Source organism: Lissotriton helveticus, chromosome 7 (assembly GCF_964261635.1).
Source record: "Lissotriton helveticus chromosome 7, aLisHel1.1, whole genome shotgun sequence".
Classification (NCBI taxonomy): domain Eukaryota; kingdom Metazoa; phylum Chordata; class Amphibia; order Caudata; family Salamandridae; genus Lissotriton; species Lissotriton helveticus.
Window position 1 is genome coordinate 659,954,222 of NC_136068.1, and position 16,530 is coordinate 659,970,751.

Sequence of the window (16,530 nt, forward strand, 5' to 3'; positions counted from 1 at the left end):
TTGAGTTCTTTACGCGTGCAGTCAGCCAGGAGGACTGTAATTTGGGAAAAGCTATCCCATTGTTGTGCATGCTGGAGCACCAACTGAAGGCGGTGTCTTCTGAGTTTGAAAAAGATGCCAAAAAAAAGACCCTTTTATTTTGTCGGAGAAATTATTAGAGCGCCTACGTGGTGATGAACGTCTTAAAAAGATCAACTCAGAACAGCATTACATTTGTGCTACTATTCTTGATCCACGCTACAAAAAGGCGCTGGCAGGCCAAGCATTCTTTCCTTTTGCTGATGAAGATGTTAAAAAGTACAAACGTTGGCTAGCCTGGTCAGCCAAGAGGTTTGAAAAAGAACGGCAGGATATTGAAGGAGAAGAAGGCAGTACATCAGCATCAGCATCAGCAGGCCATCCCCAGTCAAAAAAATCCACTTCTGCACCTGTGGCTGTGACACAAGTGACCTCTCAGCCGTTAAAGACACCGGCAACCGGATCATCTGCACCAGACACAACAGTAACAGTGGCTGCTGTAGAGGATTGGCTAACTTTGCTTGGGTATGGTTCTCGAAAAAATGTCACAGGCACAGCAAAAAGTAATCAAAGTGGAGGAACCGCTGAGGACCTTGAGTCGATGGTGCAGGACTATCTGAATGACTCAACAGAGGTCTTTCTTAATGATGAGCCATTGCAGTATTGGCATGGGAAAAAACAATTGTGGCCACAGCTCTCCAACCTGGCTATAAACTATTTGTCTTGCCCACTCGCAAGTGTGTCTTCTGAACGGGTTTTCAGTGCTGCTGGTGGCATTGTAACTCCCAAACAGAGCCGCCTCTCGCCCAAAAATGTGGAGCGGCTGACAATGATCAAGATGAATCAGCACCTCATACCACCAGATTACAAAGTACGAGAAAGCACGCCGCATGAAGACCAGGAGGACGGCAACGTAGATGAGGGGATTTGTTCTCTGTTCGGTCACACTGACCTCATCCTGCCTGAATTCGCAGAGTATGATGACGAAATCTTCTTCTTATTCCCTGACACCGAGCCCTGAAAATGAGACAATGAATCAATAACTTTCTTTTTCGTCCTTATTCACTTTTATTCCTGTGTGTCTGTCTTTCTTTGTTTTGCACAGTTAATTTAATTCAAACTTTAATCACCTAATTCCAAAAGCAAGCCCATCAGCAGAACTGTCTTCACTTGTTTGCTTATTGATTTGAAGGTGCCGCAGTCTACATTCCTCAGGTTCACAAGTTCTGAAGAACATGCTCCTCTATCCTCCTCCTCCAGACTCCTATTTCCCTCAAAGCAGAGGGCTGGATTACACCCAATGAAGAAAGACTCAGCACTTTTGGAGGTGTTCTACTTCTTTGCGGGTGAGTTGACGGCTCTGGGCCCATTGCTGTGAAGCTCTAATAACGGATAAAAGTGTTTTGGACCAAATATGACGCGGAAATTTCTTGCCGTTTTTGCTGACTTGCTTGCCTTTGAGGTGCTCTTTGGCGGGGTTCCGGGTGTTTGTGGGTGAGTTTTGGGGTCTGGGAGCACTGCTGCGACAGTCTAATCTTGATTGCATTTGCTTTTCAGGAAATCCGTGGTGGAAAACAGGAGTTATGATGATGACCTAGCTGCACAGCGCGTTTGGACCGAAGGCCGAGAGATATTGTAAGTATGAGATTTTGCTTTTTGGCTGTTTGGGGGTGTTGTCGTGTGCTTTTTGGCGGGTGGGTTGGCGGGTCTCTTGGGGCATTCCTGTGAAGGTCTAATAATGGATAGAAGTGTCTAGGACAAAATCCATGCAGATTTTTTTTTTGCTATTTCTTCTGACATCTTGCTCAATGTAGCGTTTGTGGGGACCTGTTTGAGGGGCTTCCTGGTGTTTGTTGGTGGGTTTTGGTGTCTCTGTCGGAGCACTGCTGCGACAGTCTAAACTTGATTGCATTTGCTTTTCAGGAAATCCGTGGTGGAAAACAGGAGTTATGATGATGACCTAGCTGCACAGCGCGTTTGGACCGAAGGCCGAGAGATATTGTAAGTATGAGATTTTGCTTTTTGGCTGTTTGGGGGTGTTGTCGTGTGCTTTTTGGCGGGTGGGTTGGCGGGTCTCTTGGGGCATTCCTGTGAAGGTCTAATAACGGATAGAGGTGTCTAGGACAAAATCCATGCAGATTTTATTTTTTGCTATTTCTTCTGACATCTTGCTCAATGTAGCGTTTGCGGGGACCTGTTTGAGGGGCTTCCTGGTGTTTGTTGGTGGGTTTTGGTGTCTCTGTCGGAGCACTGCTGCGACAGTCTAAACTTGATTGCATTTGCTTTTCAGGAAATCCGTGGTGGAAAACAGGAGTTATGATGATGACCTAGCTGCACAGCGCGTTTGGACCGAAGGCCGAGAGATATTGTAAGTATGAGATTTTGCTTTTTGGCTGTTTGGGGGTGTTGTCGTGTGCTTTTTGGCGGGTGGGTTGGCGGGTCTCTTGGGGCATTCCTGTGAAGGTCTAATAACGGATAGAAGTGTTTAGGACAAAATCCATAAGGAAAAACCTTTTGGCACTTTTTGTAACTTAGGGTTCGTTAGGGTTAGCTAACTATTATTTTGGCCATACTTATTTATCCTTAAAAAGGTGACTCAGACAGAGTACGCAATTTCAACAATATTGTACTGTCTTAGGGAAATCAAAGTGTGACTTTTTGCACCACACAGCGTACATACCTTATATTTATTTATCAGTGGTATTGTAATAGCACTTCCTGTTTTACGTTCAATAATTACAGGCCGGGTTTCAGTCAACATCCGCCAGGCAGGCAGTGGACAGGGTGTCTTCTGTCAGTGGTCACCAACATTGATGGACGAAGCATCAGCTGGAATGGAGGAGTGCCGCTAATAAGAGGAATTGTTTGCTGCATGCAACTTACTTACCAAATTCAACAGGACAACTCCAACAACATACAGAATACAGATACAGTATCCATTGTTTTCTTCTATGAGTGTGACTGCATGTGGTTAGCTTTAGTTTGTACCCAAAGATTTCTTTATCTTCAATTATTGTTTGTCCATGCTGTGCTTTTTTTTCTTCTCTCAACAAAACCTACCCAAAAAGAAACCCCCATTCCCATCCATTTTCCAAACCCTAACCCTCTTCCCCCGGGCTGTGTGGTTTTGCTTGATGACTGACTAAATGACATCAATAATTCCACACACTTGCTGGGGAGGATAAGGTCATAGCAACAGGCTGGTGAAGGAATACGAGGATATATTCTAGCCTTACTCAGCTTCAGTACTATTTCTTGTTGTAGTAGGAGCCAATGTCAAATAAATTCAACGCAAGTACTAGTTATACTTGCAATACTTTACCATTTGTTAGGCTACATTGTGGCACTGTTCTAGTGTACTGTCACCTGCTATATTCTCGATCGTGCCGTAACCGTTGTAATGCTACAGTAAGGACAAACCAGGTTTCGTTTTATTTTTTTCCATAGGCATGCAACTGCCACTGTGTCACACGACTAGTACCACCGCAATGAGGAAATTTCATCCGCCCAGGATTGCCAACCTTAATCCCCATTTCACGTGGAGCCAGCCCTGGGCCTAGCCCTAATTTCTAACACAAATTACAGGTAAGATAAGCGTTTGGTGGGAGGTAGTATAATGGAGTATTAGGACTAGACGAGAGATTGACGGTAGTACTACTAAAGTCCTAGGACTCTTCAGGAAAACAAACTTACTGTTACACCCCCACCCACCAGACTGAAAAGCAGTAAAAAACAGGTATGGTCAGATAAAGTTTAAAAAAGTATATTTATGTAGCCCTAACAAAATAATCTCCCTCAAGACCCTCCCTAACCCCAACGATTGTCTTTGAAAAGTCCCAAAAAGCACCCAACTCCCAAATCCCACCCCCCAAAAGTCTCTAAAAAAAGGGCAAGGGACACTCCACTACTGGAGGGTGCTGGTGAATTTTGCGGCCAGGGCATCATACTCCTTGCGGAGGGTGGCATGCTCGAAGCGGAGGCCCTCCACCAAGTTCTTGTACCTATGGACCTCCTGCTCCAGGTAGGACATTCTCACTCCTAGGCGGCGCTGGCGTGCCTTGCAGCTCCTGTGGGGGGCAGCTGGTCTTTTTGCTGCTTGGCGGTGGCGGTTGGCTTTGTTAGCCCGGCTCCGTACCGCTGGAGCACTGCGCTGGCTGGCAGCCCGTGGGTTCACGGAGGAGGATGCAGCTGTCCCAGTCGAGGATGTTGTGGTTGCACCGGTCGACTGCGTGTCCTCCGACTCCTCCAGGGCCACCAGCCGCCGATATTCCGCGACAGTGGCATCCATCCTCCGTTGCCGGGCCATTCGAGCCTGCTCCCTCCGTGATGTCGATTTGGAAGGAGCAACTATATGAAGAAAGAAAGACATAGTCTGTAACCATTGCTCCTTAACATTAATAACACAAAGTGATTGAGCCGAAAGTTGTGTCACAGTACAAGTAGCAAATTGAAAGCACAGTACATAACTATTGAGGACAGTATCTATCTAACCTCCCACTTCTGCATCCTTGCTCTAACATTAGTGGTAGTTTAATGAACAAATTCTACGACCACTATGGACTTCCATTACATTCGACTATGACAGTACACCAGTTTTATTCTTCTTCTTCTCTCTTGTTTCGGAAAATTGGTACGTTATCTTATGCAAGCCGGCAGAATGCCAGCGCAGTGAACTTGCACCCGAGAAAAACAGACGCACACCATGATGAGTGAGACAAACTTGCGTTACTGTACCGGTCCAGTACATGCAGGTGGTGAAGCTATTACTTTTCTATTACGGGTGACACTGAGAATACTCTGTTACAAGGGCTACTGCTTAATTAATTTACCTTTCACCCTACAGTGCAAATAAGTACTAGAAAAGGAAAATGAAGAAGCTAAATAATTAGATTATCTATCACTTCACATGGGATGTATTTGATGACATATGGGATGACTTTAGGTGCTTTGCTTATTATTGAGTGAACAGTGATACACCCACACATGAATGACGTACTACTACTAAACTAAAGTTATTAAGAGCGGTACCGAGTGTCCACCGTAATAACCGGATATATGCTGTGCTTGCAGTTGCAATACAAACTATTGCTACTATTCATGGTAGTATTGGACAAATTTACAATTTCTTTTCCTTGCCTTCCCTACACTGGAACGGACGTGCGGGTGCGGTGTTACATGCTCTTCAAGGTAACACTTAGTTCATCCAGTGACCATCTACTCTCTCTAGATACACATGTGCTATCTAAGAGTCAGATAATACCATGCTCCAGGCATCCATCCATTCAAAGTATATGCACACATACAGTTTATGTTTCACCCACCCAGGCTGTTGTCCTTCCACCCATCCTTGCTTCATCATTTACCCAGCCATGCACCATACCATATTCTTTCCTTCCCAGCCACCTCGGGGGCCAAGCAAACACATATCATTCTTCTTTGCCAGCCATCATAAAATTTCTCGTCCTTCCACACTTACTTACACCCTTCTTTCGCTTTTCGAATATATAGCTTACCTGTGCCCGCCACCACCGTGTCAACCCTCACAGGCACATTGGTGTTGTCCAGCACTCGCACCGCCTCCTACCCAGAAGAGTTGTCCTCCTCATCCACCACCTCCGCGCTGGCCCCGCCACCAGATGTTCCACCTACAAAGTAAATTTTTACAATGTTAGAATACACCACTCACTACTGTATAATATTTGGTCGAGGAGGAATAAAGAAAGTTAAAAAAAACGAAATACAATGTAATAATTTGTAACTGTATACTCTACAGTAAAAATGTCCCTTTTTTCAGGGAAGGCTGTTGTCTTGCTGCACTTTTTGTCACAACTGATGAATGCTTGCTTTTTATTTTTAACACACAACACTTTTTCTCCTAACAGAAGCTTGATTTCTAAGAACACGATCAGGGTCAAGCTCAAGTTCAAACCAGGTGAGAGCTCAGCTCGACCACAAGAAATGTGTCCAATTAATCGTTAGCACTAAGCACTTTTCCATTTTCAGTTAAACGTTTACTTTTATGACAAAGTTGATTTTAATAAATGTGTTTAGTTTTAATAAAGCTTTTAAACTTAAATAGACTGTGTGGTTTTTGGTCCTCCAGACTAGAGTGGATGAGCTAAAGTTTTTGGAATTTTTGCAAGCATGCGTGCCTCTGACACTTCTTGACTGTGACTCCGTACTCTTGCCCTGCGTAGGATAATCTAATGATCATTGGGGATCAGTTATCGGTGACTTAGGGAGCTAAATGACTCTGCCACACTATCTAGTCAGTAAGGAGATTGGGGGTTCTTCAAAGTCTGATATCACTGAGGTATGTGGAAAGAAAGTCTACCTGCGCCTATTATAATTGATAAACAATGCACTATTTAGTGTTCATAGTTCGGTTTGTGCAGATTTGTCCCTGCAACAGTGGTAGAATGGATTGTCCTTCTATCCAAAACAAAAGTAAAGTAGTATCTTATTCTTTCTTGGTGGTCATTCACCTTTTTATTGTTGGCAATTGTCAAAGCATAAACATTTAGAAGACTTGAAAAGACATTATGGACCATCCCAGAGGACTGCACTCAGTGCATAGAGCTATTGCTGACTAGAATGGGAGTCCAATGGAATTGCCAAATGTGCAATCTTAGTTAGCTACACAGACAGACTAATAAGAATAATCTAGTAATACCACAGGGAGTCATAGTCGAGGCAGGATAAGAATTTAGATCCAGTCTACAAGAAGATCAAAGACGATTTAGAAAAAAATCGAATGAGGAACGCTAGGAAAAAATAGGTACTCTTTATTAAAATTAAAACTTACTGGGGCCAGCAAAGGAGGCCTCGCCTGCCCGATCCTGGCCTGCATCCTCCTGAACAGCACCCTCCTCCTGTGTCCTCTTGCCCTTGGGGGGAGCTGATGTACAACATGAAAGAAAGAAAGACCAGAAAACATGGATGAGATTTGTCAACCAAATCAAACATTTCAAAAGAACTATAACAAAATATTTTTGAGAAATAGCAAATAGATAGACAACTATTCCACGGGATATATTGACCTATCTCATGTGGTATACTACGTTGTTCGTATTGCCTGATTTGCGGACCGTTGACTTTCAAAGTTCCTATGTAACTCACTAAACAGACTACTAAAAAGGTTTGCCTGGGCCTGGCAGGCAGCAGTCCGCAGCACGCGAAGTGACAGACAAAGTCCATCGTGCTTGCAGATCAGTGAATACTCAAACTATCAATCCACCGACCACCACCACTATTTCTTCTTATAGCCATGTGTCTAAAGGAAGGACTGGACTTCAGTCTGTTGGGGCTGATTTAGAAGTCCCTTGCGGCTCATTTTCCTCCATTGTTGCGTGACTTTTGTGACCCAGCGGCAGAACAAAAGAGTCGCCATGGTGCGACGTATATATTAAAAAAAACGCATATGGGAGATGCATCACGTTGTAAAGCCCTGCGCCATCAGGGGCGTTCCGGCGCAAGGGAGGGCGTTCCTGCGCAGGAACGAATCCTAAAAGTGGGTGAGGGAAATCTACAAGATGTCAATCAGTCACTTTTAGGACAATGATGCGTGACTCAAACCCTGCGCCTGCTTGAAGCCGACGTACGGCTTGATGCAGCATTGGGGAGATAGGGCACCCCAGAGCATTGCTGGCGCTGTGCCATCGTTGGCACGCAACTCCAGCAATGCGCCGCCTTTACGGCACAGATGCGTAAGGCTTCTGTGACGTTTTGGGCCAATGGGTGGTGGTGGCATGGCGCACAATTACTGCTGCATCCCTGCTACTTTGCAGGGATGCGCCGGTAATTGAAAATATGACCCTTAGTGTCTAGCATTACGCAGTTCTTATCTTTACACTACACTCATACATAATTTCTCAGGCCAATGAAATGAACACAAAATACAAAACAAATAAGCATAGTAGCAAGCAAGGCTACTGAGAAGGAGAGCAGTGCACCTGAAATGCATAGAAGATTTTGAAATATAATTTACCTACAATGTAATCGGCAGCATTATTGCTCTTGGTAAAGAACAAAGATTTGCAAATAACAGAGCCGGATAAAACAGAGTAGTGATGAATAGCTACTACTACTCACCAAGCCCGGGGACCTCTACGCCGAGCGCGTCCAGCAAGTCCCGTTCCCGGTCCATGACATCCGACCAGCGGTGGGTGGCCTGGTTATAGGTGCGCCAGACCCCAGAGAGCTTAAACATGGCCCCGCACACCTTCTCCCACCGCTTCCGGCGCTCCCGGATGCCATAGCCAGTTGCGATCTTGCCGCCTCCCAGGATGGTCTTGGGGAGGCGGCGCTGGACGTAGAAGATTAGTGCGGCCACCTCCTCCGCGCTAAAGATCTCCAGTGGCACCACTTGCTCCCCCCTCAAACGCCCGCACGGGAGCCGGGCACGGGGTTCGGGACCCTTCCCCTTCTCAGGGTGCTTCCCGGCTCCCTTTACCATTGTCTGGGCAGAAATAAAGTTAAATGATAAAGAAGAAATAGAATAGTGAAGAAGAAAAGAAAAGAGTTTAAAAAAGTAGTTTAAAATTAACTAAAAGTAGCAGAAAACACAAAAATATAGAGCTAGAAAAATAGAGGGATAGATAATAAGTAAAATAGATCAAATAAACTTCAAACAAGCAAAGGATGGCAGAGATTCAGAGAGGATACAGAAAGCATGCCCAGAACCATAGCAATGAATGAGAAACAAGATGGCCGCGCCCATTCACGACCGCGTGGGTAAGTTCGCTCGAGATTTTCCTCGCGATCACGTGCGAAATTGTACTAGCGAGCAGCACACTTTGCGAGATTACACATAGCGGCCGGAAATGGAATTACGTCATGCAAACAAGATGGCCGCGCCCGTGTACGACCGCGTGGGTAAGTTCGCAAACGTATCACTACAAGCGCCTTGCGAACATGCAAAAAATCACGCGAACATACACGCCGCAAACAAAAAATTAATGTATTTGCACGCATTCGCGGCTTCCGAAATCGATCTCGCACGGATTCGCGCCCCGCGAATAGCGCGAAATTGCAGAAAAACGATTTTTGCTAAACTGAAAGCAATCACCAGGTGCAAAAGTTCAAACTTAACATTAGTAACCATTCACTCTAGTGCTTCCTGAGGGGCCCCTCCAGAGTTCAGTTGCCTATTTGCAACTATTCTATGACCCTGCTATGACCCAAACAGCAGGCTCATAGAATAGCTACAAGTAGACCATAAAGGTCCTGTGAAAAAAAATAGCACTGCAACAGAAAGCAAATTACAGATAAGGAAGGAAGCAGGTGCCAGCCAGACTGAAAGTTTCAAAATTACTGATACATTAATCACCCCCAAATTAATTCATGGCAGTTGAAGAAGGGCAGGTGTGCTTGCTTTCACTGCAACAGAAAGCAAATTACAGATAAGGAAGGAAGCAGGTGCCAGCCAGACTGGAAGTTTCAAAATTACTGACACATTAATCAACACCAAATTAATTCATGGCAGTTGAAGCAGGGCAGGTGTGGTTGCTTTTTTTCACCCCCATAATATACAGTGATAAACAAACCTAATGGGTGGCAGTGAGGATGTACCAGAGGGTGGCATGGGTGTACCAGAGGGTGACAGTGGTGCTGTGAACCTGTGATGATAAATTAGACGTAGAAACAACATAGTCGCGGCCGTTGCGAGCCGAAAAGTAAGTTCGCAATTGCGAAATGGTCCACAAATCCTCGCGAACGCGCGCCAACACAAAAAACGTAAAAATCCGCAAATCCGCGAGAGTTCGCGTATTTTTGCGGATTGCGAATCCGTAAATACGCAAATTCGCGTACGCGAGATCCGCTAGATCCACCCATGCTTATACCTCACACACCTAGGACTGAAAGGCGGTAAAAACTAAGGGGTCCATTAGGATGACGGGCGGACTTTGTCTGCCCGTCATTCTAGCGGGGTTTGGGACCGCCCGCCATAAGGGCGGGGGTCCCGGGGTGATATTAGGATGTGCCCGTCACAGTGGCGGGCACATCCTGTATTTTTAGCATTGTGGCGGGCGGTGCTCTCTGCATCATAATGGGCCCCTATGTTTATAAATATGTTAATGTTATTATAAAAGTTACCTATGGTTTTAAATTTATTTTAGATTATTTACCTCTGTAAAAATTAATATTATTAATATTTTCAATATTAATTTTATTAATTTCTAGATTAACCTATTAACATTTTGTAATCATCAAAAATTTTACTATTTTAAATTCTTTATAAAATGTATCTATCAATGGTCTTTACTTTAAAATATGAAAAATTGTATGTACAACATGTTTATTATTAAAATATTTCTATTTTGTATGTAATTTAAAGTAATTGTTATTAAATTAAATGTACACTATGTAATTATGTTTGTTATCAAAAATTAAATTTTGAATATATGTGAATCAATATAAAAATTATTTGAGTGCAATTTCTCAATTTTTTTAATATGCAAATATTTACTTCCTATGGTTTTTTTTAATAAACACTATTTACTTATTAAATTATACTGCAAATAATTTTTTTTCCTCTACTTCCCATTTGTTTTTCCATCTTAATAAACGGTTTCTAAATTTTTCCAATTACCATGTGAGTGTCCACTTTTTTTAATATCGAAATAAAATTTAAATTAAATATTATTTTTATTATTTATTGATTATTTTTTAAATCTCATAAATATTGTGATTTATTTACCAATGTAACAATAATTATAATTACTACTATAGTTATTATATTTTTATACAAATAATTATTGTAGTATTCTACCAACAAAAATGTATTTCTCTACAAAGTTTTTGCTATTCCCACTCTACCAAATATAAACACAGAAAAGGTGCTAGACAGTAAACCCATAAAAATTACTATTCCCACTCCACTAAGTATAAACTCAGGGAAGGTGCTGGGCACTAAACCCATATAAGTTACTATTCCCACTCCACCAAATATAAACTCAGGGAAGGTGCTGGACATTCAACCCATATAAATTACTATTCCCACTCCACCAAGTATAAAATCAGGGAAAGTGCAGGACATTCAACTCATATAAATTACTATTCTCACTCCACCAAGTATAAACTCTGAGAAGGTGCTGGACACTAAACCCAAATAAATTACTATTCCAACTCCACTAAGTATAAACTCAGGGAAGGTGCTGGACATTCAACCCATATAAATTACTATTCCCACTCCACCAAGTATAAACTCTGGAAAGGTGCTGGACATTCAACCCATATAAATTACTATTCCCACTCCAACACGTATAAACTCAGGGAAGGTGCTGGGCACTAAACCCATATAAATTACTATTCCCACTCCAACAAGTATAAACTCTGAGAAGTTGCTGGACACTAAACCCATATAAATTGCTATTCCCACTCCACCAAGTATAAACTCTGAGAAGGTTCTGGACACTAAACCCATATAAATTACTTTTCCAACTGCACTAAGTATAAAGTCAGTGAAGGTGCTAGACATTCAAACCATATAAATTACTATTCCCTCTCCACCAAGTATAAACTCAGGGAAGGTGCTGGACATTCAACCCATATACATTACTATTCCCACTCCACCAAGTATAAACTCTGAGAAGGTGCTGGACACTAAACCCATATAAATTACTATTCCCACTCCAACAAGTATAAACTCTGAGAAGGTGCTGGACACTAAACCCATATAAATTACTATTCCCACTCCACCAAATATAAAGTCAGGGAAGGTGCTGGACACTAAACCCATATAAACTACTATTCCCACTCCACCAAGTATAAACTCAGGGTAGCTGCTGGACACTAAACCCATATAATTTACTATTCCCACTCCACCAAGTATAAACTCTGAAAATATGCTGGACACTAAACCCATATAAATTACTATTACAACTCCACCAATATAAAGTCAGGGAAAGTGCTGGACATTCAACCCATATAAATTACTATTCCAACTCCACCAAATATAAACTCAGGGAAGATGCTGGACATTCAACCCATATAAATCACTATTCCCACTCCACCAAGTATAAAGTCAGGGAAGGTGCTGGACAGTAAACCCATAAAAATTACTATTCCCACTCCACCAAGTATAAACTCTGATAAGGTGCTGGACAGTAAACCCATATAAATTACTATTCCCACTCGACCAAGTATAAACTCAGGGAAGGTGCTGGACATTAAAATTCCAACTGCACTAAATATTTATTCATGGAAGTTGCTGGACATTAAAATCATTTAAAATATTTTTACAATTAATAATAACTAAATTACAAATTATAAATTTCAATAACAATTACATTTTAATTTAATTTACCCAAATTTCTATTTCGAAATCAATTTAGAAATTAATTTAGAGTATTTTTTTTAAATATTAACATTTCTAATTTTATTGTTTTATTTATTTTTATTTAATTTTTAATAATTTAACTGTTGTTAATTATTATTTTTATTAAATTAATTATTATTAATATTTTTTAATAATACACACCATACACCCCTAAAACAAGGAATGACACTTCTAATACAACAACCATTTAAACACTTTATCAAATTTAATTCATCATTTCGTTAAATAAAATTCACTTATTTTAATACACTCACCAGCCTATTCCCCTAAAAACCCACAACACACCCGTAAAACATAATTCAATTTTTAAATCAAAATCTAATTTTTTAATTTTTTAATCATCATATATTTTAAAACACTCCCCACCCTATTCCCCTAAAAACCCACAACACATCCCTAAAACAAAAAATGTATCAGAAATTAAAAATTTTAAATTAATTTCAAAATTTAAATTTAAAATATTTTAATACACTTCCCACCCTATTCCCCTAAAAACCCACAATCCACTCCTAAAATAATTTTTTTTATACAATTTAATATTTGAAATTAAATTCTAGATTTAAATTTTAAATTTAAATTTAATTTCAAAATTTGAATAAAAAAATATTTAATACACTTCCCACCCTATTCCCCTAAAAACGCACAACCCGCTGCTAAAACATATAATTTTTAACAAATTTAAATGTCTAAAATAATGTAATTTTTTTTATTAATTTCAAAATTTGAATTTAAAAATGTTTAAAACACTTTCCACCCTATTCCCCTAAAAACCCACAATCAACTCCTAAAATCTTTTTTTTATACAATTTAAAATTTGAAATTACATTAGTTTTAAACTTTAAATTTAAATTTTATTTCAAAATTTCAATAAAAAATTATTTTATACACTTCCCACCCTTATCTTCTGTACTTTTGGGTATATCACATGTAGCTTATTCTTCAATAAAAGACAACACAGTATCATCTGAGTCTGTTCCAAATTTAGGAGCATGTTTGATCCATATTAGCATATGAATGTGAGAAGAACCTCTAGCTTGATACTCCTTTCTCCAAAAGAAATCCAGAACCTCTCCAAGAGGAGGATTTTTTTTATTGGCGATAATAGACATCACAGCTTCAAATCTATGATTGAAATACCTGCATACATTAACTGGATCCAAAGAGCACAATTCTCCAGGTGTCTTGTATTCAATATTTAGTATATTTGGATTTGCCTCTTGAAGAAATTGAAGTAAATCATCCCAAGCACATTCAGGACAGCTTAGAGTAAGGAACCATGTAGGAGTTCCTAAGTTCCTTAGCATACATTTCAGTTCTCCATGACGACGGTACCAGTACTCATTAGTACCACGCTGACATGCCATGAGATTAATTAGCTGAGATTTCAAAACATTATCTTTCTGCTGTACTTTTTCCATAAATTCCCTTGCCGAAATATTTTGCAGATGTACACCTGTTTTCAATATATGGTTCACTGCATAAGAAAGTCAAGACAAGTCACTCTCAAACAAAAGATGAAACAAATACGGAATACATTGTCGAAATCTTGGATCTTCTGCATATAAACATTATGACCGATATTTAGATGCAGAAATCTGCACAGGTCGGTCATCATATCGTTCTCCTTTTCCTGTTGGAAACAACTGAGGGAAACAACGAGCTTCCAAGCTTTTTTCCCATACACTAATGGGACTTCCCTTTGCTTCTTTCATTTGGAACAACTCTATAATATTCCCCATCACTTCTATTAATGTATCAATTTCTGCACTGTCTTCCTCAAGACCAAAGCAAATAACCTGAATTTCATTACAAACGTTCATTGCATCTGATACAGATCCACGCAAAAGAGCACTGCATTTTAGTGTACAACCATAACTAATTTTCCAAATACAAAAGCAATAACCGGTTTCTAATTCCATCAAAACTTGAAAAAAGGATAGGTTTTAAGCAGTTATATGTCTGCAAACCGAAAACGTACAAAAAGGCTTCTCTCAGAATAATTCCTAAATGCAGAAAGACACACAATGTGATTCTAGACAAAAAATATAAGACATTGCATGTTACCAAAATACATTTGCTAGTCTAGAAACGGTAAGGTGACTAAACACATTCTATGTATATAACTACTAAATTTCAGTGCACAACCCTGACTCATTTTGCAAATACATAAGCAATTTGCTGCATTATTTGTGCCATCATTGCATCAAAAAAGTGACGCAATGGCAGCACAAAGACGTGCAAGAGGCTTGCAAATCTGCCCCAGATAGTTTGCAGTAGTGTATGTATACTGACTGGAAAATTGTAGATTTGAAACACAAGTCTAATTCTAAACAAGCAACACTATTAACTACTCTAGAACTGGAAAAGTGACTGCACACATTCTACATCTTTTAGTACTGCACTTTACTGTACAAAGCTGACTCACCAAACACATTAACTTACCAAATACTTTTATCACAATGGTTATCCAAATGCAAACAAACTCAGAATGTGATTCTACACAACTAAACTACTCTTTGCACTTTAGAAGGATAAACACATTACTCTTATTAAAAACAAAATGCACCACATAGAACCCCTTACAAGTTAACAACTCACCTTTCAAATTGATTTGTAGATTAAGAAGAATGTCAGTCACACAGCAGATATTCTTAGCAAAACCAGAAAATGGCAAACTTTTTCTCTCATTCTACACATATATACATGTAAATAACAAATCAAATTGCTTTCACAATAATTCAAAAACAAACACACATATCTATTGGTTGAACATTTGAACCCTTTCTAACTGACATAACTTTGAACCCTACCCCAATTTGCTTTCTGCTGTTACCATAGTAACAGATCATGCATAAGTCAACTGACCAAAGAGGTCAAAAGTCCAGCACACTGTAAAACACTCCTCCTCAACAAGTTTAGACTCTGCATAGGTACTTACTTATAAGTACCAATAAACACAAAGGCTCTTTTTAGAACCAACAAACATCTAAACACATAAGCTTGATAGATATCTGAAAAATATATATTTAAAAAAATTCCTGCTTAGGTACGCGTACCTGACGCCTTAGAAATCTCGCAGCATACGTTGTACGATGCGCGTACCCAATGCGTGCACACCGGAGGTCGCGCTTAGCGGCGCGCTGGGTATGCTCATTCTAATTTTACCCAAAAAAAAACCCGATAATCTGCCCTAAATGTAAATATTTAGTGCCCCGTGGAGGTGGCAGACCCCGGGGCTGAAAGGCCCCCCCACACATTTACATATGCTATGGGGGGGCCATGAGCCCCCCGCACATATTCAACCAAATCCCCAGGAGTGGCGGTGCCCGGGGCTGCAGGGGGAGATTGTGAGCCCCCCACATATATATATTTTTTTTAAAACGCGGGTGGCGGTCCCCGGGGCTGGGGGGCCCCTCTGGGCCTTATATTATAATAAACCACATTGCCCCCGGGACTTGGCCCCCCTGGGGGCTAATTAGCACTAAAGCGACCTTCGTTTTTTTTTATTCACACGATACGAGTATCCTACGCGCATCCCGCAATTTAAAAAATAAAATAAAATTGGGGGTCCTTGGGGGTCCTTGTCGGACCCCCTTTGCAGGCCTAGGGGGTCAGGAAGTCCTTTGACAAATAGCAAACTTTCCCTCTCAATCTATACACTCAATCTGCACACATATACATGTAAATAACAAATCACATTTCTTCCCACATTAATTCAAAACCAAACACACATTTCTATTGCTTGAACATTTGAACCCTTTCCAACTGACATAACTTCCAACCCTACCCCCATTCTGCCTTCTGCCTGTTACAATAGAAACACTTCATGGAACACATACCTGAGCACACAGGTCAAAAGTTCATCACACAATGTTGCTAATCAAAACAGCAGGTGTGCTTGACTTTTCAATATACCAGCTCATCTTATGTAACATTCCTTTCTATCACTTTTTGTTAACCAATAAGAATCTGGCTTTTAAAAAACAGAAAGATGCACCCTAGTTTTTAGTCTATAATGTTCTCAAACAGCCAATCATTTCTCTCCATTTTTTTTTTAAACTGCATCTTATCCACATTTAAAAAAAATCTTAGTTTTCAAACTGCCACTTCATTTACAACGACCATCTGAGTGCATCCAGACCTCCCTTCAAGATGTTTAGAGTCTGGATTTT